The 14770-nt window shown below is 51.6% G+C and overlaps 1 protein-coding gene across 3 annotated transcripts in view; it reads left to right on the top strand.

The window, feature by feature from the left end:
* LINGO1 (leucine rich repeat and Ig domain containing 1) overlaps positions 1–14770 on the top strand; it is a 199029-nt gene that overhangs the window by 65988 nt on the left and 118271 nt on the right. The window contains exon 1 of one of the 3 annotated variants that reach the window (XM_031505768.3): positions 4064–4288. The exons of the other annotated variants lie outside the window; for them this stretch is intronic. The gene's annotated coding sequence lies outside the window, so the exon portion shown is untranslated. Of the gene's footprint in view, positions 1–4063; positions 4289–14770 lie in introns of those variants that run through there. 3 annotated transcript variants of the gene reach the window in all.

Genomic DNA, 14770 nt, shown 5'->3' with positions numbered 1-14770 from the left:
TCCGTGGGTGGTGTTTTGGATGATCTATTGAGCCAGAGTGAGATATTTTGAGGCACAGTGAGATATTTTAAAAACATCTCATCACTCTGGAAATATCCATGGTGCGATAGCTGTGTATTAGTCATTCGGAAAGGGAGTGATTTCAATGAAAGAAAAAACATTTCATCTTGTCAGAGCATTTTCACTCACTGTCTGCCAGGCAGCTCCTGTCAGTCTTCAGTCTCTGTGGCTGGTTTTACTCTTCTTAGGCTCTGCCTTTTTTATTTCCTAACAAGAAATAAAATAAACCCTCTAATGGATATTGGTAGCTATGAACTCATCAATTGTCAGTGAGAAAGAGCCTGTGAAAAGATGCAATAAACCCTCTTTGTACAGGATTATTTCCCATGGGATTATTTCTCTCAGGGACTATCTGCATTTGGAAGGAGAAACTCCTTCTCCAGGTACTGGACCTTGAAAAAAAACCCTGCCCTCCAAGATGATTTATCCCCCTGAAAAGAGAGAGTAACTCCAAAACCCTTGAATGTCAGCTGGAGATGCAGAATTAGGCTCACAGAGAGCAGGAGGAAAGATGATTTTCTCCTAGGCAAAAAAAAAAAAAAATATCCCAAACCTGTTAGAAAACACAAATGATGAAGCCTTGTCCTGGAAGGGAGAAGCGCACAAAGCCGTTCAGCAAATGAAAAGCCAAATGAGCTGTGAAAACCTTACCGCTATGGTAGGAGAGATTTTCTCTCGGAGCAAATCTGCCACAAATCACCTAATATTCAGCTTTTCATTGCCATTTGGGAAAATGCTCATCATATTCCACTGGTCTCTGCTCCCGTGGATGTGTGCCTGTGCTGGGTTTCTCTTGCGCAGCCGGCACGCCCCGGGGGAGGTGATTCGGCCGCGATGCTCCCGTACTTTGATCATTCTCCGTAATCAGGCAAAGAGTAGTTGCACTGTAGTTACACCGTGAGTGCTGTTCACTGTTGCTTTGAGGGGCACACTTGCCATTGCCTCACGCAACAAGTAGATAACTGCTTTGATGACTCAAAATGATCCCTTTGTGGATAAATCATAGTGTTGATATTCCAGGTTTTCCCCGGGAACACAATAGTAGAATCATAAAATCAGTTTGGGTTGGAAGGAACCTCAAAACTCATCCAGTCCCACCCCCTGCCATGTGCAGGGACACTTTCTGCTGTCCCAGGGTGCTCCAAGCCCTGTCCAACGTGGCCCTGGACACTGCCAGGGATGGGGCAGCCACAGCTGCTCTGGGCACCCTGTGCCAGGACCTGCCCACCCTCCAGCACATCTAGGGGCACCTCCCTGGTGGGAGTGGGCTTGCACCTAAATGTTTTGGGGGATGTTTCTCTGCTGCTGTGCTGTCCCTTGGACATCTCTTTCGACACTGGGAATCTTGGCTGGGTTTTCTCTGCACCAGTGCTGAGGTCTGGCTGCATCCCTGTACAGGCCCACCCCACTTCCAACCACTTTGGCCAGAGAAACTCCAGCTGGGGCTGTAAAATAGAAACTCGTAACTAAGGAGCAGGAGAGGGCAGGAGAGAAGCAGCCCTTGATCCCCTTGATGCCTTGGAGCCTTTTCCCAGCTCTGCCAGGACAAAAGGGACATCACTCCCCATGAAAGGAGGAACTGGGGGGATCAGGGTGCCGACTGCCCGGGAACAAGTGCCCATAAACCCCATCTTGCTAAAATCTGGGCTTGGCAGCAGTGACCTGTAACCTTTACAACTGTTGTCTATTTTTTATTGGCAAAATGAAATTTAAATGGCCAACTAGTGTAATTTCCTTCCTTTATCTTTTTCCCTCTCATGTCCATACTTGACCCAAAATAATATTCTTTCTTGGTGCTCCTTTGCTGGACACTAATTCAATTAATTCAGTTAATTAATTAGCACAAGCTGACCTCTTGCATTTCTTGGCCAGGGGCAGGACTTATAACCTGGTGAATCCTCTGCTCTTGTGCCCTTGTGGCATGGCATCTTCTGCATCCCTTTGCTGGTGGTAAGCATGTCCTCATCCCGTGCCCCTGAGTCAGCACTCTGCTGCTGGCATGCTATTTCAGCTTAGGAAAAAAAAAAAAGAAAAAAAAAGAAAAAAAGAAAGTTTCGGTATTTAAAGTATTTAAGCAGATGGAAAGCCACAAACTACAGTCAGTGGAAGGAGCGTGTTTCATGACTAACAAAATATGCCAGGTAGGCCGTTCCACTTGAGATATTTTCAGGAATATAATCACTTTCACACATCCTCATAAATTTGCCAAAGTGTTAGTTTTCCCCCATATGGATGGGGAAGATGCAGCATGTCATGACTGTTGCACGGCATCTTGGATGCTGTGTCTTCGTGGTGTATGTTATTTTTTGTCTTTATTCTCCCACCCTGGCTGTAATTGCAATTTAAGTTTGATTCACCCTTTCTCGTAATTAGTGTAGGCAGAAGGTCATCCATGAACATTGTGGTAAGTGAGTTCTTTGGACAAGGCAGGGCAGAGGAAGCAGCAATTAAATCTCTAATAACACTCCCAAAAATGGACTGGGGTTGGACTGGAGCAGTGCCAGGGATTCTGTCCCAGTGGGGTACCAGCAGGTGATAAAGGGATGCTCTAGGGGAGCCCCAAAGGCTGCATCCTTCCCATTGAGTTCCTCTGAATAGATGCTCCAGCTTTGCACTAGGGTAAACAAATGCAAAATATTTTGAAGTCATTCAGCCTCAGCATTGGATTCTTTCTTTTCTTTCTGGTATCATGGCACAATTAAATAAAAGGACCCGTTTTCTGCATGTTATTGATCTTTCACTCAAAATCTGGGCCCTTTTCCAGGAAAAATGAGCCCTTTTGTGAACAAAGAGACAGGCACCTTCCCAACAAAAGTCAGCTTTCAAATCCAATGTTCTGTGTGTTTGAAAATTCATGTTTCTGATAGGAAAATATCAATTTCACTCAAATTTGCAGAGCAGTGATGTGGTGGGGGGGAGACAGCCCTGAACGGATTGATGAGCACTTGAAGGCCAGATTGCCAGAGGGATTTAAAAGCAAAAGAAAAAGCTACCTTGTCACTGATTCTGAGCAGCTTGTGTTTGAATCCAGAGCCAGGCTGTTGGGCTGGAGCTGGCCCTGCTGTCCTTTTCCCTTGGGGATGTAGAGCCTTCATTGTACACTGTGCATGTTGCAGGAGGGCTCAGCCCATCTCTCCTGGCCAAATCCCAAACCACCTCAGTGGTTTATCTACCCTTTTTTTAAAAAACATGCTGGTGGCTGGAGCCAGGCTCTGAGTTGGTGTGTGCTGGCCTTGCTCCGTTACCTTGGTTGGGTGCCCCAGTGAGAGCTGCCTGCTGGTGTCTCAGACAAGCTGGGCTTTGCCAGCAATGTTTTACAGGTTCATTTGTCAAATCTCTGAAGCTGGATTATTTGTTGGTGGAGCCCTTGAGAATTGCTGGGGAGGAGATGCGTTACGCTCCCTTGGACCGTGCTGCCACGTGGATGCTCAGCTGTCGGGCAGGGCCGCCGAGCTGGGTGTCCTAGATGTGCTCATAATGCAGCCCACGACATTGCCCCCATGGTAATGAGGGTGGCTGTGTTCCCCTGCCGCTGCATCCTTCAAGAGCAAGTAAATTGGTTTTTTTCACGTGTTCTCCCTGTGCCAGCAGTGGTGCTCCATCCTCGCCATGATGCAGAGGGGATGGAGATACTGCTGCCTGGCTGGTAGGGCATTATTCACAAGGCTGTCCATCATAGAATCATGGAGTGGTTGGTGTTGGAAAGGACCTTGAAGATCTCATTTCACCACCCTTGCATGGGCAGGGACACCTTCCACTAGACCTGGCACCCTGCTCCTTGTCCACTCCTACATGGAAGCTTTGCCTGGTGCCTGAGCAGAGAAGCTGCCCCCCTGCCCCGATGGGATTGCTCCCAGGGCTTTGCTCCCAGGCTGCGTGTGTAAACTTGCTTATCTTTGGAAAGGCACGGCGGCGCTGACAAGCGGTGCAGGAGATGGGGGCAGTAGGTGGATCGTTTTTAGCAGCGCGCACGCACGGAGCAGACAGCTTGGGCATGTTCCAAAACACTTCCCACGCCCCCAGGCTGAATTTTAAGAAGCTGGGGCATCTGCACGTTCAAAACGCTACGGGGTGGAAGGGAAAAAAGGAAAAAAATCCCCAAGGCAGGCAGAGCAGCCAGCGCGTGGAAGGGGCAGGCAGCACCCAAAGGCTGATGTCTTGCTGCGGAAGGGAGTTTGTTGCAAAGGCTGAGCAGCTCCAAGCCGCTCTCTGGAGGGGCAGAGCACAGGTGAGCGTGGAGCAGTGGGTGCTGGCTTGCAAGCTGGTCTCGCTCTTGGTTGAGTGGGGGGAATGGGAAGAGGAGCTTGAATTACCCAGGAACGGCGCCCGGGTGAGTGCCTGTTCCTCCTGTCCGTCTTGGGTGGTGCAGCCTTTGAGGAGCTCCACAAATTTGGGGGCCCCAGAGTCTTGCATTGAGAGGGGGGTTAGTGGGGGGGTAGTCCTGTCTTCCTCATGGTGATGCGAACGAGTCCTGTGCTCAATCCACTTTTGGTGTTTCCAGGGGCTGTCTGGGATGCTGCTCATTAATAGCAGGAGATGCCCCACTGATTTCTTAATGTGGGGAAACCCTGGTATGCAGGACCAGCCTCATCCCCTTCTGCATCTCCTGGGGAAGCTGAAACAAGCAGGCAGTGGGCAGGGATGGACGCTGGGAGCACACAAGCTCTGGGCTTGCACTGGCTGGCTGAGGGCTCCCTGGGGCAGGGTGGGATATCCAGCCCAAGCAGGGAACCTCTGGGGGATGGAGGACAACCTGTCCAGTAGCGTATTGGATCTCCTGGAGTGATGATTTGGAGTTCCTTTCTGAGTCCTGGTATAGATTTGGATAAGTAGCTTCAGCTGTGAAGGTTGGGAGCTTTCAGTGCTAGTTCTCAGCTTACATGCTGAAGAACAGCCCCAGTTCTTGCTGCTCTTGGTGGTGTGGGGTCTCGGACGTCTTGCACCAAAGCATCAGGAAGGGAGGGGTGTAAATCTGGAGAGCCCGAGCTGCCGTCCGCGTTCCTCAGATCAGCGATCTGGTGTGCGCTCCGTGACCCAAGGGTGGGGAACCTGCCCATCTGCACGTCCCATCGAGCTCCCGTTGGCGCTGCTGGCGAGGAGGATGATGGTGTGGCATCCTGGCAGCCTGAAGCCAACCTGGTAGGGTGGCTGGGCTCTGACTGCTCCCTCCCATCTCGCTGGGCCAGGCACTGGGGGATGCTCCTCCCGACGCATCACGTGCACGAGGGGCATCGTCCCAGTGCTCCCCATGGCTGCCTCCCGTTCTATTCCTGCCTCCCGTGCCACTCCTGCCTCCCATGCCACTCCTGCCTCCCGTTCTACTCCTGCCTCCCGTTCTACTCCTGCCTCCCATGCCACTCCTGCCTCCCGTTCTACTCCTGCCTCCCGTGCCACTCCTGCCTCCCGTGCCACTCCTGCCTCCTGTGCTGCTCCTGCCTCCTGTGCTGCTCCTGCCTCCTGTGCCACTCCTGCCTCCCGTTCTACTCCTGCCTCCCGTTCTACTCCTGCCTCCCGTGCTGCTCCTGCCTCCTGGCACTCACTCTGGCAGTGTGCAGCTCTGCCCTTCTCCTGGCAAAGCCGATGGCTTATTTAAATGTGAATTTTACCTGGTGAGGAGACAGGGAAACGAGTGAGGAGCAGAAATTAGAGAAGTCCGGGGAGGGGTGGGGTGGGGAGATTTAAATGCCTCCAAGATCAGAGCTTTTTTCCCTTTCATTTTGGGAAGAGAAGACTTCTTGGGAAGGCTCCACTTCTTAAGTATCCCTCCAGAAGAGGCTGAAACAGATTTTAAGTTATGCACTTAGTAAGTCTCTTGGTACCAGTAGAAGTAGTGCTCTCCACAGTGTCCTCATGGCAAGGAGCATCTTCTTGGCAATGGGTGTTTTGGGGGTCCTTCTGTCCCTTGTCCCTTGGGTGGACAGGAGTACCTTTGCACCTCTGGCACCCAGGGGAGGAGTACAAGGCCCTCCTGGTGCTAAATACAAGATGCTCTGCTATGTCCTCCAGGGTGAGAAGGAGGAGGAGGAAGAAGGCAGAGAGAGATGGGGATGGACCTGGTGTGCCCCGGGGGACTGGCTTGTTTCTACTAATTAGCAGTGTAACCAGCCCTGGCACAGCCCGGGGCTCCTGGTAGATAATTACCTTGCTGGGTGCTGGGAAGGGAGGAGAAAGACTGGCTGTCCATGGGGACTTGAAAACTTCCCCATTCTTGAACAGATTTGGGAAAGGCAGCTCAAAAAGAATAATATGGATATATATTTTAACAGAGTAATTTCTGCCATGCAAGCAGGCCAATTTGTTACAGAGGTGACACATTTGATTTTAGGCTATAAGAATCAAGATTTTTCTGCTTTTCTCCTTTTTCAGTCCCTAGGGCAGGGGTTGGCTAAGTCATAGGGAAGCTGGGGGTCTGCATGGGAACAGGCTTAGGGTTCTGACTTCCTCCTGACTGAGCATTTATAAGCTTATGGGTGTTGCATAGAGCAAGGGGAGAAAAATAAATGTGGGAGTGCCCCCGGTCTGCTCATTGCAGCTCAGTGAGGTTTCCACTGGGCCAGGGCATGCTGCCATCCCTGTGCTGTGTGTGGCTGTGCAGAGACCGCCCGAGGGCTGCCGGGGGTCCTGGCCCCAGGGCTGGCTGCTTTGGCACCCTGGGGACGCTCCCCGGAGCTGCCCGCGGGTGCCTGCCAGGCGTGCCAGGGCTGTGCCAGGAAGGGCTGTCCCTTGTGTGCCCCTTGTGCCCGGCAGGTGGGATCGCTGCCGGCCAAGGAGCATCTGTGCTCTCCTCGCACCTCTTGTCAGGGCCAGGGACCTCATTAGCTGCCTCCATCTCCTCTCTCCTCTGTTTATCTCCAGTTTTTCAAACGTTTGTCTGATTTTTTTTATTATGTTTTTTTTTTTTTCCTGGCTTGAAGGGAGAAATGATTGTGTGAGTCATGATAGGGCCTGACAGCTCCCTGTGTGCCCTGCCAGGCTCTACCGAAATCGGGGCTGGGGGGCAGGGCTGCAGTGGCTGCTGCCCATACAGGTCCTGTTGCAGGGGGACACGGGGTGGGGAGTGGGGAACAGGCATCAAAGCCTTTTCTCCTCATCACCCATTAACCCTTTGGTCTGTGGTGCTTGGCAGAGGGTCTGGCAAAGCTCAGGCCTCCAAAGAGGGATTTCAGGCAGATTTGTGATTCTCTTTAGGAGAGCAGAGGGAATGTCATGACACTGGGTGGCAGGAGAGCAGCAGGGTGGGAACAGCTTGAGCTGAAAGCCCAGTGTAGCCAGCCCTGCTTGTGTCCATTGTCTGTAGGGGATCTGGGGCTGTGCTGAGCTAGAGGAAAGCTCTTGGCCACATGCATGTGCCTTGTCCAGGAATAGGCTGAGATGACATGCTTGTGGATGTGTCCCCATTCCAGGGCACCCAGGATATCTGTTTCCATACAGAATGGGGTCTCAGGCTGGTGCTTCCATGCAGAGTGGGGTTCCAGGCTGGTGCTCCCCATGGCATCTCCCTGCTGAAGAAGCACAAACACTTTTTACCAAGCACAGAAAGATGCAGGGGATGGCAATTTCACCTCTGCTTGCTCAGTTAGGGCTGGGGGTGCCAAACTGCATCTCTCCATCTGCCAGCCCTGATTGTTGGCCACCTCAGTCCCCCTTCCTCCACACCCCATCTCCCTCTGGAGAGCCAGCAGTAATTCTTAGTCACTGCTGTCTCATGGACCATTACTTTGGAAGTCCCAGGGAGAAGGGTGCTTGCCCATTGTCCTGTGTGGCTGGTGCCATCATCTGCTGCCCATTGCCACCCTGGCACTGCTGATTTAGAGGGCAGGGCCATCCTCACCTCTTCCTTGCTGCTCTGGGATGATCCCAGCATCTTGCCTGTGCTTTTTATAGCCCGTGCTTCTCAGCAGGCTCACCAGCTGACCTGGATACAGCCACACCGCATTTGGGCTGAGCTCCCCTGCTCCCTCCTTGTGCTGGGGTGGGCTGGTTTGTCAGTGCTCATTGGCACCCCAGGTTGCTCTCACAAAGACAGAAGCATCCGTCATCCTGCTCTCGTGTCGAGCGTTTCCAGTCCAGGCTGGCTAATAGGGATTGTTGCGAGCACGCGCCTCCGGATCTCTGCTCCACGGGGATCCCTTCTCTTTAGCAGGTGCTTTTTCTCCCAGATGCTGTTCTGCAGAGAGGAAACAGGGACAAATTAGCATCCCTGGCATTTCTGGCTTTCCCCACTCCTTGCCTGCCAGCTTCCCCTCCCTTTTCTTTTTAAAGAGATTCAGGTCATGCCTGGAATTAGGGCTCCCTGAACTGCAGTGAGAGAGCATTTAAACTGCTTACCATCGATTAGATGGGGTAGTTGGGGTTTGGTTTGTGCCCCACCCTGTCCTCAGCTTTGGATGGGTGTTCACAACACATTCCTCCTTCTTTCAAGGCCTTTGCCATCATGGACTGCTCTTCCCTGCACTGGTGTGTCTGGGGACCCTGGGGGCTGCTCCCCACTTTGCACCCCACCAGCAGCAGCTGCTCTCAAAGAGACCTTGCAGGAAGGCATTTTATTTAGCCAGCTTCATTTATCGCAGCGCTCTGGCTGGGATTAGACACAGATAAGACGATCAATAAATCCTCCTCTTGGCTGAGATGTGCCGTGAATTTTTTGGGAAAGGGTAGGGAAAGGAGGGCACCCATTCAAAGGCAGCAGGACTGGCTGGAGGTGAGGGAGGGGACAGCCAACGCTTCGAGGTGGTGGCACAGAGGGGGACCCCACCGTGATCCCACTGCCAGTTTTTAAGAAGACATGTGTATGTGGCGGAGGAGAAAAGAAACCCCGCGCTGCCGCTGCGGCTGGTGTGACTGTACCGCCTGAGAAAGTAGGTCAGGCTGTGCTGCAGAGCCCGGCTGGAGCCCCCAGCACAGCGGGACAGCCCCTCTCCCCAGATCCCCCTCAGCTCCCTGCTCACAGCCGGGCACGGCCGGCCCTGCGCCGAAGGGGCATGTGGGGCTGGGTTGGCATCACCCCTCACCCCCGGTCTGGGGGCTCTTTGGTCCTGCTGTGGTGGCTCTGGGTGAGGGTGGCAGTGCGGGATCCGTGCAGGAGGAGAGGCAGAGCTAGAGAGAGGGAGGGGAGGGTGTGCTGCATTTCCCCTGCCTGCATCCCTCAGCTGCTCTCCCGCATCCAGTGAGGATTTGGCTGCAGGAGGGATGTAGGATGCAACCCCAGCATCAGAAAGGAGCAGCTGTTTCTCCATTTCCCCAGAATTCTGAGGTCTCCCACTAGCTGGGGGTGGGCAAAGCTCAGGGACGTGACCCCTCCCTACCCCCCTTTCTGGGACTGTTTTCTGCATTGTCAGGGAGATTTAGGGAGGAAGAAAAAATGGTTAAAGGTAGAGTTAAACGCCTAAATCTGAAGGGATTTTGGGTGTCTCACATGGATTTCAAAGCCTCCTCAGAGAGGAAGGGGGGGGCAGGACAGGATAAATGACAGGGTTCCTGTAGATAGGACTAAGGCAGGACTAGAGGATGTCCTAGCTGGGCTCAGGAGGATGGCTTGTTCCATCATCACTTTCAGGAAGGTTTCTTGGCTGCTGCAGAGAGGGGAAAATTAAGAAGTGTTTTCAAGACAGAGGTGTTCCAAGTGCAAATCCAGAGTGTCTCTCTGGCACAGCACTGTGCTGTAGCTGTAGGACCCTGTTGGGAAATGGAAGGAAACTTTGGAATTGCCTTTGCCACTGGACACAGCTGGGCTGTTGCTCCTGGACATTTTGTGGGGAGGGGTGCTGTGGGGCTGGATCACAGCCACAGGAGCATGGCCTGGAGCCAGCCAGGGGCCTGGGATTGCCAGGCTCGGGGAGGTGACAGCCGCACACTAACGTGGCTCTGGTGACACCAGTGCCATGACCCAGAGGTGGGCAGGGACACTGTGTCCTGCTGCAAGGACCTGACTGATCTGAGAGGGCTGGTGGTGAAGATGCAGTGAGCTGAGCGAGGAATAAATTGAGTGTGTACATCACAGGCAGGTCTGGGCTTTATTGATTTTCAATGAAAGGCTGTGTCATGAATTTTTCTTTCCCACTGTATTTGCTGGAAAGTTGCATCTGGTCTCCAAGCATTAACCACTAACTAGAGAGCTCATTTTTCGCCCCCCAGGAGCTGCCCCACGGGAAGGCAGGTTTCCACATGGTCTTCTTAAGCGTATGATGGATGCAGCAGCTTTACTAATCCAACACCAGAAGAGAAAGCCAGTATTAGCAGTGGAAAATGTTCTGTCCAGCAGTTCAAGTGACTTATTGCCAAGGGGATGCATGTGTGATGTGTCTTGTTTGATGGGCTGCTCCAGGATCCATTGGGAATTGTGTCCTGCTGTCCCCGAGAGGGACAGGACATCATCTGGGTGTTGTCACTGCATTTGCTGGTTTGCCTTTCCTCTCAATGACAGGAGGACTCTCAAAGAGTGGGAACATATTCCCTATGGTAAAACCCTTTTGGAAGCCCCTGTTGCATCCTGCTTTTAAACTGGTGTTCAGAATTCAGAGCATCTCTTTAATCTTGAAGTCATTGTTTTTAAACATTAAAGAACATTTGGGAATGAGTATAGCATGAAATGTTTTAGGAGACATTTCTCCCTATCCTCAGAAACTCTTACAAATCTTCTTTGCTTCCTTATGAATGTGTTGAGGCCTTAGGGGAAAGTGTTGAAGCCAGTTGAGGAATTTAAAAACAGATAACCAATGGGGAAAGTTGGAGTAGTTTAGGATGGGAAAAGAGTAGTTTGGCTGGAAAAGAGGTAATAGGAAGGAGGAGTTTGGCTAGAAAAGAGGTGATGGAGAGATGTTTTACCAGGTTTTGCGTAGCACTGTGCAGTGAGATGTGCAGTGACAGCAGCTTGTGTCCTCAGAGGGAGAGGCTGGGAAGACTTGCAGGGTTGGGAACTTGGTTGGAAATGCCCTGGAAGGGTTAATTCTGGTGCCTGGATATAACTGGATGCATTGAAGCTGAAGTGGAGCAGTATGCAAATCTATCCACTTTCATAAACTGCTTAATTAGGCGAATGTTAATGAGACGTTAATTACTGTTGTGCCGGCGAATCCCACGGAACGGAGATTATGTTTCTCTTCAAACATCCAGTCTTAATTATAACTTGCGCTTAATTCCACTGTCTTGCTTGGGACGGAGCTGGGTAGGAAGGATGAGCGCCAGCTCCCATGGCTGCCCGCCTGCAGAGCATCTCCCAGCCCTGCATGCCATGGTGGTGGCTCTGGGAGATTGGGAACGGAGCCGTGGGGGCAGCAAGGGCTGCTTGAGGACATGGCTGCGAATCCTTCGCGCGCAGCCATCTCCTTGTGCTCAGATCCAGCAGCAAACCCTCCAGCCGCCTGCTGTGAGCAGGCCAGGCTGAAAGTCTCATGTCATGTGTAAAAGCTCCCATGCTTTTCCCTTGTGGGCTTGAGAAGCCTTTGTGGAGTCCCTGCTGGTGCCCCGTGCACTCCAGGGCTGCCACACGCCTCTGCTCTGGAGGTGCCTGCCCCACGCTGCTCAGACTGGGGTAGGGAACGTGAGCAGGTGCTTTTTCCTTCCTTCCTCACTTTCTGTTTCTGCCTGCCTTGGTCTTCCCGGTAGGACTGAAAATGCATTCTGTTGCCTGTGATTTCTAGTTCCTGTATGGGTTTTTGTGGCAAATTGCCAGAAGTCTTGCTTCCAGATGTCTGGCACAAGTATGGCTTCCACTTGGAGATCAACAAGAGATCACAGCAGAGATGAGCAAAGAAATAGCATCCCATTTTCAATTTGAACACCTGATGTTGTTGTTATTATTATTATTATTATTATTATTATTATTATTATTATTATTATTATTATTATTATTATTTTACATGGCTTTCATTGAAGTTCAGGATATAATGCCTTCAAATGAGGTATCAGTGAGCAATGGAATCTGCATCCTCAGGGCTTTTTGGCTGGTTTGCTTTGCTGGTTTCCTGGAACCTCTGAGCAGGGTTCTCTGGCTCATTGCTCATTGCTGCCAGCTGGGTAGCAGAGAGGACAACATCTTAAGGCTGAAACATGAGATTTGGGCTCCATCAGAGCTGTGGGTACCCCTGTGGAAGATTTCTTCCAGTGACCAGGCTCTTTGCCCCCAGGGAAGTGTTTGCCTTGCCACTGCTGGTGGTGGGAGAGCCCATGGGCAGCCTGCTCCAGTCCTCCTGGCACTAGTTTCACAGGATTTAATCACACACAGTGCATCTGCATGCTCAGAGCTTGTTGCCAGAAAGCTGGGCTGAGAGCAGGGACAGTCCTCATGCCAGGCCCTCTCCGATGCCGGCGGTGTCTGGGGAAGCTGCCCCGGGGTCGGAGTCACTTTGGATTTTCTCTGTAGAAAGCGTGTTGTCCTCTGAGCGATGATTCTCCACATTGGGTGTTTTCAATTACAAAGGATGTCAGTTTAGGTTTCGTTTCCTGTGTTTTTTTCTTTTCTTCCCTCTGTTCTGACTCTGCTGTTTGATTTCCAGAAAGGTTTGATATTTCCTCTGCCAGCAAGCTGGCAAGCCCTGGGGACTTTTGTGGACAGCTCCTTTGATGGCAGGCAACGTCCCTCTCAGAGGGATGGGCTGGGCTGGAGGACCAGAAGCTGACAGGATAGGGGCAGCACCCATAGGTGCTGGACAGGATGGGCTCTGCACCCAGCAGAGGTGGCACCACCAGGGCTCCGGCCAGCTCTTCATGCCTCCTCCAAAATCATCTGAACGTGAATTTTTAAATCTCCTAAACAGCTTTTCTACCAGAAGAAATGTGTCCAACAGCCAGGGAGTTTTGCCTTTTTTTTTTTCCCTTCTATGCATTCTGCATCTCTCAGTGTTGAAACCTTTGTTAATTAATTAAGAATTAATTAATGGCAATATCTTTATTTTTTGAAAATGGCAGGATCTAGGCACGTACCCACTTGCAGAGCTGCCTGCTGCTCCCTCCTTCCCTCTTGCAAATCTCGAACAAACAGAGCCCTGCTGCACAATCAACAGCTGCGTGGGAGGCAGAGCCAGCACTCTGCATACGATGCCAACCAAATACAGCGTGTTTGGGAAACATGGGGACACCAAAGCCAACTCCAGGGGGACCGAGGGAGGTCACTGCCTGTGTTGACCCCCACTGCTAAGATGCCTAAGATGTGTCAGTGGTTCCTGTGCTGCTTTTCAGAGCCCAGAAAATAACACCAGCAGGACCAGGTGCTCCAGTGCAGCCCCCCAGGGTGCCAGTACCTGGGGTGGGTGCCCAAGGGGGACATCCCAGACGAGAAGCAGGCAGGAGAGGAGAAGGTTTCACTCAGGGTTCTACCTGCAGCTGCTTGTCACTTCCAATTGCTGTCCCCAGCACATCCTGGCTTTAAAATAAAATAAAAGGAGGACAGAGGAAAAAGGAGGATTTGGCTAAACATCTAAATTAGCCTTATTGTGCTGGGAGCTGAACTGGGCGTGGGGTGAATCCATTCCCACAGCACAGTGTGTCTGTACTGAATGAGATGTTGAGGGATAAATGACTGCTGTTCATACATTATCATGGCCTGACAGCCATGAAGCAGACAGAGGCAGTGCAAAGGTGATAAATGAGAAAGTTTGAGTTTACAAAGTCTAAATGTCTCACATTAGGGGGTAAGGCGTTCCCTTTATTGCCAGTCCTTGGGCTTGTGCGGCTGGGATTGCTCCTGCCCTTCATTTTGCTTTTTTAAAAGTGCCTGATAATTTGTTTCTTATTTACCTTTGCTTGCCAGCTTGATGCTATGTTACGTGGGTTGTATGCTGGATGTGTGCTGGATGTGGGGCTCTCTTGTAGTGCTGGGTGTGTGCTTGGGGGTGCTGGTGGGGGTTAGAGATGCTCCTGGGAATGTCAAAGCAGGGAGAAGTGCAAAAGGGACTGCTTGGGGCTGTGGGAGGAAATCCCTGCTCCTCCAGGCAAAGGAGGGGAAGAAATGCCTCCCCGGCAATCAGCCAGAACCAAGAAAGCAGGTCTTCAGCAGGAACCTGCAATATTAAATAGTCCTTTAATGAAAAATACATCTGCTGTTGAGCTGCCTCGCAGCCCGAGATGCGGGCGTGCTTTTGGTTCCACAATAGTTGCTGCACGACCTTTTATTTTACAATATTTGAAACAAAACTGGAATCTATTTTTAATCCTTTCCCTTTCCCCCTTTCAGTCTTCTGTTGTCACTCAGCCATCGTGCTAATCCTGCCAGAGCTCAGTCAGGGTTTGAGAGAGACCAAGGGCCAGGTTGCATGCCCAGCTTAGAGCAGGAGGACACCCCATCCCTCTGCCCAGTGACCCTGGCTGAGGCTGTCCTGCTCAGGGCTGCTTTGCAAAGACAGAGCTTTGCCTGCTGCCATTTAGTAGCTCTAGCTTTTCAAGGAGGGAGAGATTTTGTTTTTACTGCCAGATTTGGGGCAGACCAGGCAGGATCTCCTCAGCCTGGATTTCAGATTGTCTTACAGCAATCCTGCCCGGAGGTAGAGGTAGAGGCTGGATCACAACTGTTTGCACTTTGCTAATGCTTTTCATAATGGGGTTTCTTAGCAATTCCCAGAGAAACCAGCCATTGCAAAGCCCGTCCTGCTGGCAAGGAGCAGAAGGAGCTGGGGAGGTGAACTGAGGTCCTGTGCAGGGTATACCTGCAGGTGCACATTTCAACATCCCTAGCAGTGGTGTTTGTGTGCTTCAGCAGTGTCTGGTCCTGCCAGTG

Source organism: Lonchura striata, chromosome 10, assembly GCF_050655825.1.
Source record: "Lonchura striata isolate lonStrDom1 chromosome 10, ASM5065582v1, whole genome shotgun sequence".
NCBI classification, from domain to species: Eukaryota; Metazoa; Chordata; class Aves; order Passeriformes; family Estrildidae; genus Lonchura; species Lonchura striata.
This window is presented reverse-complemented; position numbering and strand designations above follow the sequence as displayed.